The sequence below is a fragment of the Sus scrofa genome, chromosome 6 (genome assembly GCF_000003025.6).
Source record: "Sus scrofa isolate TJ Tabasco breed Duroc chromosome 6, Sscrofa11.1, whole genome shotgun sequence".
Taxonomy (NCBI): Eukaryota; Metazoa; Chordata; class Mammalia; order Artiodactyla; family Suidae; genus Sus; species Sus scrofa.
In genome coordinates this window covers 38,887,197-38,903,130 of record NC_010448.4, presented here as the reverse complement: position 1 = coordinate 38,903,130, position 15,934 = coordinate 38,887,197, and positions in this window count along the sequence as shown.

The following is a 15,934-nucleotide window of genomic DNA, read 5'->3' as shown; positions in this document are numbered from 1 at the left end:
TAGACATCTCCATGCCCTGTCTACACTGTGTATATTTAGACCTGACCAGGTTTTGTACAGGCTAGGATGTGGGGACCTGTGTAGAGAGCTTTGAGGGGAGGCATGGGGTCCTGAGTAGAGACACAGATTGGCTTCAGTCCTGGACAGTTCTGTGCCTCTGTCTAAATGTCTGTGCTTAGATGTCAGATCTGGACTGAGGTGTGCTTGTCTGGTCAGAGCCTCTGCTTTGGGTGTGGTTCTCTGCTCTCCTAGGGGTCATTGCTGTGGGAGGGTCCTTAGTTACCCCTGGATAGGGTCACCTTCCCTGAGGCTAGTGGAGGCTCCTCAAGTGAGATATCTCATAATTAAACCAATTCACCTGTGAGTTCCTGCTGGGATGCAGTGCGTTAAGAACCTGACTGCAGCAGCTTTGGTTGCTGCAGAGGTGTGGGTTTGATCCCCAGCCTGGCACAGTGGGTTAAAGGATCTGCATTGCTGCAGCTGAAGCACAGGTCTAAACTGTAGCTCATATCCAGTCCCTGGCCAGGGAACTTCCATATGCTGTGGGTGTGGCCATTAAAAATATAAAAATTAAATGAATTCACCAGAATGCACAGGGTGAGGAGGGGGGCAGGTTTGCTTGGTGAATTAATTGCTGGGCATGTGGGTCTGGATATAAAGCCAATTGGCAGCAGGGGAAGTTGCCTCTGGGGTCTCCTACTTGTCTGTCCCTACTCAGCAGAGTCCATACCTGACCTTCTCTTTCAGCCCTGATTTCTCATGAGTTTTCTCAACACTTCAGCAGGACAGAAAATGGCTAAGCCTGCCAGAACCAGGGTAGTGTTGTAACCATGCATTCCTGTCCCCATTTCTTGTTTTTAGGAAATGGACCCCATTCAGCCTCCATGACTTTCCCTGAGTTCCAAGGGGCAGGTTCAGAAAGTTGCTGATCAGGGAAGGAAGGAGATGCAAAGCCAAGGGAGGAACAGTCAAGACACAATAGTCCAGTCCTGGGGAAGGATCCCGGTTCCCCTCAAGGGATGCACATAACAATATAGGCATCTTATACACCTAAGAGAAAAGTTGTATTCCGTATGCTTCTTTTAGAAATGAATACTTTAAAATTGAACAGTTCAGAGTCCTTCGTTGTCCTTCTCCCTGGCTTAATTACATCCTAAACACAATCACCCATAAGCTAAAGATTAGGCACCCTGAGTACAGTTGCCCATGGGTTAAAGATCATTAGTGCATTATGGTTTTCAGGAACTTTCTTAGTTTGTCCTAATTTCTTTTTCTTTTTTTGGGGGGAGGGGATGCACCTGTGCATATGGAAGTTCCAAGGGTAGGGGTCTAATAAGAGCTACAGCCACTGGCCTATACCATAGCCACAGCAACAGGGGATCTGAGCCGTGTCTGTGACCCACACCACAGCTCATGGCAATGCCAGATCCTTAGCCCACTGAGCAAGGCCAGGGATTGAACCATATCTTCATGGATCCTACTTGGGGTTCATTAACCACTGAACCATGATGGGAACTCCCTCTAATTTCTAATTAGTATGCTCTTTTCACAACTACTGTTATTCTAGGCAATAACCCAAAGAGTCAAATTGGAATCTCAGTAAGACATCATTTAAAAAATTATTTTAAGTGAACTGTAAAACACTTCACACACCCTTCACTATTGTCACCTTTTTAAGTGCAGTTTTCCAAAGCCTCAGGTACATTCCCCTTGTTGTGGAGCCATCACACTATCCATAGAACTTTTCATCTTGTAAAACTGAGTTCCACAACCATCAAAGTCTCACTCCCCACCCTCTTTGACAGCCCTCGTACCATGGTCCACTTCTTTTCATGAGTAGTCACCTCCAGGGCCCCATTTGAATGGAATCCTGTGGTGTTTGCTGACAAGTCAACTGCTTTCCAGATGGTCTCTGCTCCTGAGGCAGGAAGGACTCTGCAGGGGGTACTCAGAGAGTCTGGGGTACGATTCCAAGAGCATGGAGTTCATGTGGGACACTGTGTCAGGATCAAGACACTTTCTCAGGCCACCACATCACCCATGAGGAATGTTCCCATGATCCAACTCAGGAGGGCATTGTGGGTGGCCTGGGACCCCAGGAGTCCTCTTCCTGTTCTGTAGTTCAGAAAGCATGTTCACCATGGGTCCCGGATTCACCCCACATCTCAGCTGTCTCCCTCTGTCCCATCTTGAATACAAGAAAGCTGCTTCTACTGATCATCAGGTCCACAGCAAAGGCCTGGTCCTGTTGATATTGGAGTCCTTTAATTTAGGTGTCCATGTATGGCACCTGTTTTTAGTCCTAAAGAGGGACAGTTTATGAGTGCCAAACGTTTTCAGAGGAAATTAATATTTGATTAATACTTGACTGTTGACTTCTATTAGTCATACTTCTTCAGGTTTTAGATCTGGTGTAGAGGTTACAGAGGAGTCAAAATTTAAGTCTTTTTAACCTGTGTAGTCATAGCTTTAGTATCACTGATGAACTGTATTTTTTGTTGTTGTTTAGGGAAGGGTTGTTGATTTCACGTACCATGTACAGGACTCACAATGATAACACGGCAATTAAGATTAGAATGGTGGGAGTCCTCTCTGTGCAGTTTTGGTCACCTGCCCAACACAGTTGGTTAAATGATTCAGTGTTGCCATGACTGTGGTGTAGGGTTCAATCATAGCTCAGATTTGATCCCTGGCCCAGGAACTGCATAGGCCATGGCATAGCCAAGAAAAAAAAAAAAAAAAAAAAAGATTGGAGTGGTGACTGATAAATTGTTTACATTGTTCTACTGGTGCATCTGAGGTAAGTGTATGGATCAATTCAGTTGCCAATATTAGTGAAATAATATAGAGGACTAGAAAACTTATCAAAAAACAATTATATTTTGACCATGCCTCTGGCATGTGGAAGTTCCTAGACCAGAGAAGGAACATGCAACCCTTAAGCAACCCAAGATAATACAGTAATAACTCCAGATTAAGAACCCACTGTGCCAGAAGGGAAGTCCCCAAAATAATTATTAATGTGTGATCATGAAAATGTAAAAGTTTTTCCATAACAGGTGATGTTGCCTCTGGAGAGCCTTCCTGAAATGGATACGCCTACTGATAAACAGGATTTTTGCCTATGATTTAACTTTGAATAAGTTATATAAATTTATCTGTTATCACACTTATTGAGAAAGACATAATGATTATGGTGTTGGCTTGAAACCATTGACAAGTATTCAATTCCTTCCTTATTATTTTTTTTGGCTGCCCCTACAGTATGTATAAGTTCCTGGAACAAGACTCAAATCAGCACCACAGTAGCTACCCAAGCCACAGAAGTGACAATGCTGGGTTTTCAACCCACTGAGCCACTGAGGAGCTCCCTCTTCCTAATTTCAAATATACACAGGTAGGCACTTCAAACAGAATATGGTGGAGGTCTCTGAGTTGTTATTAGAGAGAATGGCCACCAGAGGGTGCCCGATCACTGGCAGAGCCCTGCAGCTGATTGGAATTGGTATATACCACCTCAGAGATGGGTTGGAGATGGATGGTGGCAGATGCCCCAGGACGTGCCTGGAGATGAGGTGTAGGCTAAAGGTCGCCTCTGACTCTCCAGTCTGAATTACCTCATTTGCCTGAAAGGATATTGTCCTGCCTTCACATCCATGGATCGCTTTTAGACAGCTTGGGTAGCCCAAGGTTCAAACAGCTGGACCGGCTGTCAGAATTCTAACTGCCTTCAGAGTCTTCAGAGGCAGAAATCTGAACCTAAAAGTAGTTGGCATGAATATTAGGCATGTAGTGGGCAGGTTGCATCTAACCTGGAGACTTGTCTCTTGAGGGGTCTCTGAAAACATTCTCCTCTTTCTTTGAACTGAGGTTCTCCTTCCTTTAGTTCACCCTTGAGTAAAAAATCTTACCTCAAGCCAAGTCATGCAAATTAAGAGGGGAGGTTGATTAGTTTATCTAGTTTCTGGATTTGGGGTGGGTTTGGCTCATCAACTAAGAGGAATGGGGAAGGATAAGGAGGACTGAGTACCATGGCGGACTTTGAGAGAGAAATGACTCCCTCTGGAAGGAGCTTGGTTGTTCTAAGGCAGGGGGAGGGAAGAATTAAATAAGCTATCCTGGCAAGAGCCTGGGGCAGTCAAGTCCTGGGTTTGTTCAAGAGGCAGGAGGAAGGGCTCTGAGTTGTTGTTAGAGAGAATGGCCACCAGAGGGCGCTTAAGTACTAGGCAAGCCCAGCAGCTATCTAATGTTGGCACTTCCATGCTCAGAGATGGGGTTTGAGATGGGGATGGTGGATCCCCCAGGAGGTGTCTGGGCAGAAAGGGGTAGGTTCCATTCCAAACTGGCTCACCTGTTAAAAGGTATATGGTTCTGCCTTCATATATCTGGGTCACTTTCAGTTGGCTCAGGTAGCTCAAAGTCCACCTGAGTAGACTGGGGGTCTGACAGCCTTTGGTTTCTCTGGGAGCAGAACTCTGAATCCATAAGCAGTTGGCTGTAGCATTGGACATGCAGTTTTCCAGAGTCAGGCTTGCACAGTTTTTGTCATCTTGCACAGCTTTTGCCTGGGCTGGTGGTCGTGAATGGAGAGGGAGAGGTAAATGTAGAATTCCTTTTGTGGGCAGATGTGTCCATCCTAGAGACCTGTCTCTTGAGGGATTACTGGAAAAATCCTTCTTTTCCTTCCATCTTAGCACCTCCCTCCTTTCATGCACACCTGAAGAAAAATCTTACCTAAATCCAGGTCACATAAGGGGTGGCAAAAGAGTATGTGGGGGGAGGATGAATAAAGAAAGCCTGAGTCAAAGTGTGTTCTGATGATTGACTTAAAGGAGTGCTGACAGATAGGGAGCAGTGAGGGATATGGGAGATTTTGACAGACCACCCTCCATAAGGATCTTAATTTTTCTGAGAGACAGAGGGGGACCAAATCAGGGTCACAGGTGTTGAAAAGCTGTGCAGAAAGAACTGGTTGGGATAAGGAAGCAGAAGCATAGGGTCTGAATTGTTGGGAGAGGTGAGGGCTGCTAGAGAATGAGGAACCCTGATTTTTTCCACCTGTTGCTTGTTGTTAGCCCTTCCAGGCTCACATATGGGGTTGGAGATGGTGCTGGTGGAACCCCCGACTGTGTGCCAAGTGAGCAAAGGTGAGTTACAGGTGGCTTCTGACTCTCGGGTCCAATATGCCGCTCCTGATAGTGGGTACATAGTTCTTCCCTCACAACTAGGGGTCATTTCTGTACTTGTCATAGAGCCCTAAGGCCAGAAGATTTCAAAGGCTATCTTGGGCCTGAATGCCTTGGGATTCCCAAGTGATATAACCCTGAACCCCAAATAATTTGTCTTGAATCTTGGGCATGCAGTTTTCAAGAATCAGGCTTTTGTTTGGTGTGGCATCAGGAAAGCAGCGCTTGTGGACCTGAATGGAGTATGCAGAGGCGATGTTTTTGTTGGGCCAGGCTGTGCTCAGCACTGGGATCTATTCACTGAAATTTCCTCCAGGTTTCCTTTTTATTTTTTCTACCTGAACCAGTGCTTCCTGTCACATGCACCTGGGGAAAGAGCATTAGGTAAAACATTGTCACATGTATTGAGGGGGGCAGATGAATTTCCAGCTGGTGACCTGACTTGAAGTGGGATCAGCTGATGGACATAGAGTAGTGATGTTGAAGAGGGAGAAGGGAGACAAACACTGCCCTCCCTATGGAGGGACATGGTGGTTCTTCAATGAGAGTAGGATGGAAGTCAGCTTCCAGTGAAAGTAGGATGGCACTTCCAATACAAGGCTCAAGGTAGCAGAACTTTTTCAGGTTTGGAACCCTAGTGCAAGTATAGTATTGATAGCCACTCTCCTCAATACAAATACTTAACTGATATCAGCAGCTGAGACACCCTTATACAATGAACACTTTCCAAAAGAAATCAGAGGCCCTTTTGAGTGAGCTAGTAAAACAGTTTTTCTAACATTGTTCTTCTATGAAGCGGAATGCTGTATCTGGTATATGATGCCTAGAGTGATTGCTAACATCTGGCAGGTGGGTTCACTTTTATACATGGCATGGGATGTTGACCTAAACTCAGAATGCTGGCATTTCAAAGGTTAGCTTTAGAGAAAGTGTAATCAAACATGTTATTTCTCTTAAGAAAGTTGCAACTGTTTGTAGCTAGAACAAAGCACTCTTATGCCATGTGTTCTTTCAATAAGTGAAATATAGGTTTGAATTAGGCAGCACAAGATTTGTTGTTAAAGACACATCACAGTTCTTAAAGCAGAGAAATGACCTGGTCTAGTCTAGCCTAGCCTAGATCTGTGTTTCCACTGTGAATAAGAGAGGGTAAGAGAAAGGTACTCTTGTTCCCAGACAATATGTCTTCTAGAAGGAGCTCCCTGCCCCAGACTCAAGTTGGCATAACTTTTTTGTCATGTTTGGATTCCTAGAGCAGGCATATTATGGTAGCTTCTATCCTCTATTCCAATACCTAACTGAACTTGGGAGCCAGGACCTATTTCACCTTTATACAAAGAAGAACTCCCAAGAGAAACAAGAGGCCCTTTTGAGGGAGCTCACAAAAACAGTTTTTCTAACAGTGTTCATCTATGAAGGGAAGAGCTATGTCTGGTGTGCAGTGTCTGGAATGATTGATAACACCTGGCAGGCATACTCCCTTCAGTACATGGACTTCAACTTAAACTCAGAGTGCTTTGTGTTTGAAAGGTTAGCTTGATAGAATGCATAAACAAACATGATAATTCTCTTTGGAAAGTGGTATCAGTTTTTAGACAGAGTGAAGCATGCCTTTGATCTATGAGTGTGTGGGATAGTGTTTTGATTAGAAAGCACAAAGTTTGTTGTTTAAGACATGTAACAGCAGTCAAAACAGAAGAACAAACTAGCATAGTTAAGATCTGTTTTTAAAGTTTGAACAAGAAAGGGTTTGAGAAAGGCCGTCCTGCACCAGACAATAGGTCCTCTGGAAGGTGCTGCCTAAACTAGGCTGAAATGATCAGGGCATCTTTCTCAGGATTGCAACACCATTGCAAGTGTTCCAACCCCCATCCTCAATACCAATACCTAATACTGGGATCCGAGACTTCTTTCACATTTATACGACAAATACTCTCCAAGAGAAACCAGAAACACTTTCAAGTGAGCTTGCAAAACTGTTTTCAAAATTGTGGTCTCCTATGAAGGGAAATGCTATATCTGGTGTGTGATGTCTGGAGTGATTGGTAAATTCTGATAGGCATGCTCACTTTTGTACATGGCATGTGATATTTACCTAACCTCAGAGTGCTAAGAGTTTTAAAGGTTAGCTTTACAGAAAGCATAATAAAACACAATAGTTCACTTCAGAAAGTGGCAATCCTTTTTAAGCAGAGCAAAGCATCATTATGCATTGAATGTGTGGAATAGAGCTTTGAATTAGGAAGAGCAAAGTTTGTTGTCTAAGATATGTCATGGAAGTCAAACAGAAGAACATCTTAGCATAGTTAAGATTGGTTTTTAAGCTGAGAATAAGAAAATACACTCTTGTACTGAGACAATATGTCCTCTAGAAGGAGTTTCCTATCTTAGGCTCAAGCTGGCATAACTCCTATCAGAGGTTTAGAGCAGGTGTATTCTTACTGGCTACTGTCCTCAATTCTAATACCTGCCTGAGGTTGGGACTAGAAACTATTTCACCCCTACACTAAAAAGAATCCCAAGAGTGACCAGAACTACTTTTCTGAGTCCCTACACCATTTTTCTAACAGTGTTCTTCTATGAAGGGAAGTGCTATATCTGGGGTGTGCTGTCTGAAGTGATTGTTAATGTCTGGCAGGAATTCTCGCTCTTGTATATGGCATGTGATATTGACCTAAATTCAGAGTGCTAGGCATTTGAAAAGTTTGCTTTACAGTAAAGCATAATCAAACATGACCATTCTCAGGGAAAGTGGCAACTGTTTTTAGCCAGACCAAATCATCATTAAGCCTCGTGTTCTTTGAGTGTTTGGAGTAGACCTTTGAATTAGGAAGAACATAGAATATTGTGTAAGATCTATCATGTAGTTAAACAGAACGGCCTACTATAATGAAGATCTGTTTTTAAATGGTGAATACATTAGTATATATAAGAAAAACTCTTGTGATGAGACAAGAAGAATTTAGGAAGGATCTTCTTGCACAAGGCTCAAGTTGGCAGAACTTCTTTATCAGGTTTGGAATCCTAGTCCAAGTATAGTCTTGATGTCTGCTGTCCTCAATACCAATATCTCACTGATATTTGGGAACTGAGATCTCTTTATACTATATGTATATATATATATATATATATATATATATATATATATATATATATATATATTTTAAGAGAAAACAGCAGCCCTTCCAAACGAGCTTACAAAACAGTTTTTCTAACATTGTTCTATGAAGGGAAGTGCTATAGTTTGTCATGACGTCTGGATGGATTGGTAACATCTGGCAGGCATACTAACTTTTGTACATGACAAGTGATATTGCTCTAAATTCAGAGTGTGGGGAATTTGAACCTTAGCTTAACAGAAAACATAATAAAAATACTACTCTTAGGAAAGAGGCAACAATTTTTAACCAGAGCAAAGTATTGTTATGCCTGGTATTCTTTGTGTGGGATAGAGCTTTGAATTTGGAAGAATGTAGTTTATTGTTTATGATATGTCACAGAACTCAAATCAAAGAACTGCCTAACATATTTAAGATAAGTTTTTAAACTGTGAATAAAAAAAGGATATGAGAAAGCACTCAGCTGTTTTATCTATAGAAACACTACAGGCCAGAAGAGAATGGCAAGATATATTCAAAGTTATAAAAGGGAAAAATCTGCAGCCTAGAATATTCTACCTGGTAAGAATATAATTTAAAATAGAGGGAGAAATAAAGAATTTCTCCAACAAACAAAAAGTAAAAGAGTACAGCAATACTAACCCCCGCTTAAAAGAAATCCTGCAAGGGATTCTCTAAATAAAAATGAAGTAAGAAGAAATAGGATGGAGGAAATCACAATTGGAAAGCAGTCACTAAAAGAAAAAAAAAAAAAAACCTATTGTAAAAGTGACGATAAATACAGGATCAGCAAAAGGACAAATATGAAGATGTTAAAAAAGTTCTTCAAGGAGTTCCCATTGTGGATCAGTGGAAATGAATCTGACTAGTATGAGGATGCAGTCTTGATCCCTGGCCTTGCTCAGTGGGTTAAGGATCCAGCATTGCTGTGAGCAGTGGTGTAAGTCACAGATGTGGCTTGGACCCTGAATTGCTGTGGCTGTGGTGTAGGCCAGCAACTACAGCTCTGATTTGACCCCTAGCCTGGGAATCTCCATATGCCATGGGTGTGGCCTTAAAAAGACCAAAAAAAAAAAAAGACTTCAAAAATCATAGAATGTAGGAATATGGGAAGGAAAGTAAGAAAATCTAGACTCTTTTTTTTTTTTTTTTTTTTTTTTTTTTTTTTTTTTTTTTAAGAATGTGTTTCAGCCTATCTGATCATCAGGCTAAAGTAAGCAGATATGAGAAGGGGTTAACATACTTGAAAACAGGGCAACCAGAAATCAAAACCAAACATTGCATTCACAAAAACTGAAAAGAAAAGGACACAAAGATAAAAATAAAAAGAAATCATCCAACCGAAGAAACAAAGCAGCAAAGGAAAAAAAGATTTGAAATGGCAATAAATACATATTTATCAATAATTACCTTAAATGTCAATGGAATGAATGCTCCAATCAAAAGACTTGGAGTGGCATATTGGATAAAAAAGCAACAGCCTACAATATGCTGTCTACAAGAGACTCACCTTAGAGCAAAGGACACATATATACTGAAAGCAAGGGGTGGGAAAATGCATTTAATACCAATGGTCAAGGCAGGAAAGCAGGAGTTGCAATACTCATATCAGACAAAATAGACTTTATAATAAAGATCATAAAGAAAGACAAAAAAGGACACTATTTAATGAAAAGAAAGGATCCATTCAAGAAAAGGAAATTACAGTCATCAATATATACACCCCTAACATAGGAGCACCCAGATACATACCACAAACACTAACAAACTTAAAAGGAGAAATTGATGGGACTACAATAATAGTAGGAGACTTTAACACCCCATTCACAGCAATGGACAGATCCTCTAGACAGAAAATAAACAAAAGAAATTCCTAAATGACATAATAGAAATGTTAGACCTCACTGACATTTTCAGGACATTTCATCCAAAAAATTCAGAATATATATTCTTTTCAAGTGCACATGGAATGTTCTGAAGGATTTGACCACATACTGGGGCACAAAACTAACCTCAACGTATTTAGTAGTATAGGAATTATTTCAAGTATCTCTTTGACCACAATGGCATGAAACTAGAAATCAACCACAGGAAAAGAAATGAGAAAAAAATGGACTACATGGAGATTAAACAACATGCTACTAAAAAACCAGTGGGTCAATGAGGAAATCAAAAAGGAAATTAAAAATACCTATAGACAAGTGATAATGAAGACAAAACTATTCAAAATCTATGGAATGCCACAAAAGCAGGGCTTAGAGAGAAGTTTGTAGTGATACATGCCTTCCTCAATAAGAAGAAAAGTCTCAAATTGACAACTTAACCCAACCTAAATTAATTAGAGAAAGAAGAACAAACAAAAGCTGAAGTCAGCAGAAGGAAGGAAATCATAAAGATCAGAGAGAAAATCAATAAAATGGATATTCAAAAAAATAGAAAAAAATCAATGAAACCAAGAGTTGTATTCTTTGAAAGTGTAAACAAAATTGACAAAACTTTGGCCGAGCCAAAAAACAAACAAACAAACAAACCCCTTTGGCCAAACCCACCTGGAAGAGGAGAGGAAAAAAAAAAAATGAACACAATAAGAAATGAAAAAGTGAAATGAGCCAGAAAGACAAAGACAAATACCATATGATATCACTTATATAACTGGAAGCTAATATCCAGCACAAATGAACATCTCCTCAGAAAAGAAAATCATGGACTTGGAGAAGAGACTTGTGGCTGCCTGATGGGAGGGGGAGGGAGTGGGAGGGATCGGGAGCTTGGGCCTATCAGACACAACTTAGAATAGATTTACAAGGAGATCCTGCTGAATAGCATTGAGAACTTTGTCTAGATACTCATGTTGCAACAGAAGAAAGGCTGGGGGGAAAATGTAATTGTAATGTATACATGTAAGGATAACCTGACCCCCTTGCTGTACAGTGGGAAAATTAAAAAAAATTATAAAAAAAAAAGAAATGAAAAAGGAGGAGTTCCCATCGTGGTGCAGTGGAAACGAATCTGACTAAGAACCATGAGTTTGCAGGTTCAATCCCTGGCCTCACTCAGTGGGGTAACGATTTGGCTTTGCTAAGGGCTGTCGTGTAGGTCACAGGGGTGGTTTGGATCTGGCATTGCTGTGGCTCTAGCATAGATTGGCAGCTGTTGCCCCGATTTTCCTAGCCTGGAAACCTCCATATGCCAAGGGTGTGGCCCTGAAAAAATAAAAAGACACAAAAAAAGAAAAAAAAAGAAATGGAAAAGGAGAAATCTCAATGGATACTGCAGAAATATAAAAGAAATAAGAATACTATGAACAATTATATGCCAACAAATTTGAAAACCTAGAAGAAATGGAAAACTTTCTAGAGATTTACAGTCACCAAACCTGAGTCAAGAAGAAATAGATTGGCTGAACACACCAATCACTAGAAATAAAATTGCATATGTAGTAAAAACATTCCCTCCAAATAAAAGTTAAGGACCAGATGGCTTCACAGGTGAATTCTACCAAACATATAAAGAAGAAGGTATACCCATCCTACCTAAACTTTTCCAAAAGGTTGTGGAAGAAGGAACACTCCAAAAGGCATTGTATGAAACCACCATCACCCTAATACCAAAAAAAGATACTACCAAAGAAAAAAATTAGAGGCCAATATCTTTGATGAATATAGATGCAAAAATTGTCAACAAAATTTTAGCCAACCAAATCCAACAACATATAAAAAAGGATCATACGCCAGGACCAAGTGAGATCCATTCTATGCTCACAAGGATGGTTCAACATATGCAAATCAATCATACCACAATGCAATCAATCATATCACATTAACAAAAGAAAAGTAAAAAAAAAAAACACATGATCATCTCAGTAGATGCAGAAAAACCATTTGACAAAGTCAAACATCCATGCATGATTAAAAATTCTTACTGGAGTTCCCGTCATGGTTAACAAATCCGACTAGGAACTATGAGGTTGCGGGTTCAGTCCCTGCCCTTGCTCAGTGGGTTAACGATCTGGCATTGCCATGAGCTGTGGTGTAGGTTGCAGACGCGGCTCGGATCCTGCATTGCTGTGGCTCTGGCATAGGCCAGGGGCTACAGCTCCGATTTGACCCCTAGCCTGGGAACCTCCATATGCCATGGGAGCGGCCCAAAGAAATAGCAAAAAGACAAAAAAAAAAATTCTTACCAAAGTGGGTATAGAAGGAATATAGTTTAACATATTAAAAGCCATTTATGACAAACCCACAGCAAATTATAATACTCAATGGAGAAAAGCTGAAAGGCCTTCCTGCTAAAATCCAGAACAAGACAAGGATGCCCACTCTCACCACTTTTATTCAACATAGTATTGGAAGTGTTAGCCACAGCAATGAGACAATGAAAATAAATAAAAGGTATCCAAATTAGAAGAGGACAGGTAAAATTTTCACTGTATGCAGATGACTTGATACTATATATAGAAAACCCTAAGGACTCTACACAAAAACTCGAACTGATTAACGAATTCAGCAAAGTAGCTGAAGTAGATACAAGGTTAATATTCAGCAATCGCTTGCATTTCTGTATACTAAAAATGAAAAAAAAATAGAGAAAATTAGTAAAACCAAGAGCTGGTTCTTTGAAAAGGTAAACAAAATTGACAAACCCCTGGCCAGACTCACTAAAAAGAGGAGAGAAAGAACCCAAATAAACAAAATTATAAATGAAAAAGGCAAAATCACAATGGATACAGCAGAAATACAAAAAACCATAAGAGAATAATATGAACAACTATATGCCAACAAATTTGAAAATCTGGAAGAAATGGACAATTTTCTAGACTCTTACAGCCTGCCAAAACTGAATCAAGAAGAAACAGACCAACTGAACAGACCGATCACTAGAAATGAAATTGAAGATGTCATAAAAACACTCCCTACAAATAAAAGTCCAGGACCAGATGGCTTCACAGGAAAATTCTATCAAACATATAAAGAGGAACTGGTGCCCATCCTCCTTAAACTCTTTCAAAAGGTTGAAGAAGAAGGAATACTCCCAAAGACATTCTATGATGCCACCATCACCCTCATTCCAAAACCAGACAGAGATACCACCAAAAAAGAAAACTATTGCCCAATATCATTGATGAATATAGATGCAAAAATTCTCAACAAAATCTTAGCCAACCGAATCCAACAACATACCATTTTTTTTATTTTTACCAGGTAGGGTTCATCCCAGGTTCACAAGGATGGTTCAACATATGCAAATCAATCAGCATCATACACCACATTAACAAAAAAAAAAGTCAAAAATCATATGATCATCTCAATAGATGCAGAAAAATCATTTGACAAAGTTCAACATCCATTCATGATCAAGACCCTCGCCAAAGTGGGTATAGAGGGAACATTCCTGAATATAATCAAAGCCATTTATGATAAACCCACAGCAAATATAATACTCGATGGGGAAAAACTGAAAGCCTTCTCACTCAAATCTGGAACAAGACAGGGATGCCCACTCTCACCATTGCTCTTCAACATAGTTTTGGAAGTCCTAGCCACAGCAATTAGACAAACAAAAGAAATAAAAGGCATCCATATAGGAAGAGAAGAGATCAAACTGTCACTGTATGCAGATGACATGATACTATACCTAGAAAACCCTAAGGACTCAACCCCAAAACTACTTGAACTGATTAATAAATTCAGCAAAGTGGCAGGATATAAGATTAACATTCAGAAGTCAGTTGCATTTCTGTATACCAGCAATGAAATATTAGAAAAGGAATACAAAAATACGATACCTTTTAAAATTACACCTCACAAAATCAAATACCCCAGAACACACCTGAACAAAGAGGTAAAGGACCTATATGCCGAGAACTATAAAACTTTAATCAAAGAAATCAAAGAAGATGTAAAGAAATGGAAAGATATTCCATGTTTCTGGATTGGGAAAATCAATATTGTAAAAATGGCCATACTACCCAAAGCAATCTACTGATTCAATGCAATCCCTATCAAATTACCCATGACATTTTTCACAGAACTAGAACAAACAATCCAAACATTTATATGCAACCACAAAAGACCCAGAATTGCCAAAGCAATCCTGAGAAACAAAAACCAAGCAGGAGGCATAACTCTCCCAGACTTCAAGAAATACTACAAAGCCACAGTCGTCAAAACAGTGTGGTACTGGTATCAAAACAGACAGACAGACCAATGGAACAGAATAGAGAACCCGGAAATAAACCCTGACACCTATGGTCAGTTAATCTTTGACAAAAAAGGCAAGAGCATAATATGGGAAAAAGAAAGTCTATTCAGCAAGCCTTGCTGGGAAACCTGGACAGCTGCATGCAAAGCAATGAAACTAGAACACACCCTCACACCATGCACAAAAATAAACTCCAAATGACTGAACGACTTAAATATACGACAGGACACCTTCAAACTCCTAGAAGAAAACATAGGCAAAACACTCTCTGACATCAACATCATGAATATTTTCTCAGGTCAGTCTCACAAAGCAACAGAAATGAGAGCAAAAATAAACCCATGGGACCCAATCAAACTGAAAAGCTTTTGCACAGCAAAGGAAACCAAAACGACAACTTTCAGAATGGGAGAAAATAGTTTCAAATGATGCACTGGACAAGGGCTTCTAGAGAGAATATACAAACAACTTATACAACTCAATGTCAAAAAAGCCAATCACCCAATGGAATAATGGGCAAAAGACCTGAATAGACATTTCTCCAAGGAAGATATACAGATGGCCAGCAAACAGATGAAAAAATGCTCAACATCATTGATTATGAGAAATGCAAATTAAAACTACCATGAGATACCACCTCATACCAGTCAGAATGGCCATCATTAATAAGTCCACAAATAACAAGTGCTGGAGGGGCTGTGGAGACAAGGGAACCCTCCTGCACTGCTGATGGGTATGTAAACTGGTACAGTCACTATGGAGAACAGTTTGGAGATACCTTAGAAATCTATACATAGAACTTCCATATGACCCCACAATCCCACTCTTGGGCATATATCCAGACAAAACTCTACTTAAAAGAGGCACATGCACCCACATGTTCATTGCAGCACTATTCACAATAGCCAAGACATGGAAACACCCCAAATGTCCATCGACAGATGATTGGATTTGGAAGATGTGGTATATATACACAGTGGAATACCTCTCAGCCATAAAAAAGAACAAAATAATGCCATTTGCAGCAACATCAATAGAACTAGAGACTCTCATACTGAGTGAAATGAGCCAGAAAGACAAAGACAAATACCATATGATATCACTTATAACTGGAATCTAATATCCAGCACAAACAAACATCTCCACAGAAAATAAAATAATGAACTTGGAAAATAAAATAGACTTGTGGCTGCCCAGGGGGATAGGGAGGGAGTGGGAGGGATCAGGAGCTTGGGGTTATCAGATACAACTTAGAATGGATTTACAATGAGATCCTGCTGAGTAGCTTTGAGAACTATGTCTAGATACTCATATTGCAACAGAACAAATGGTGGGGGAAAATATGTATACACGTAAGAATAACTTGTTCCCCATGATTTACAGTGGGAAAAAATTAAAAAATTAAAATCCTAAACAAAATATTATAAA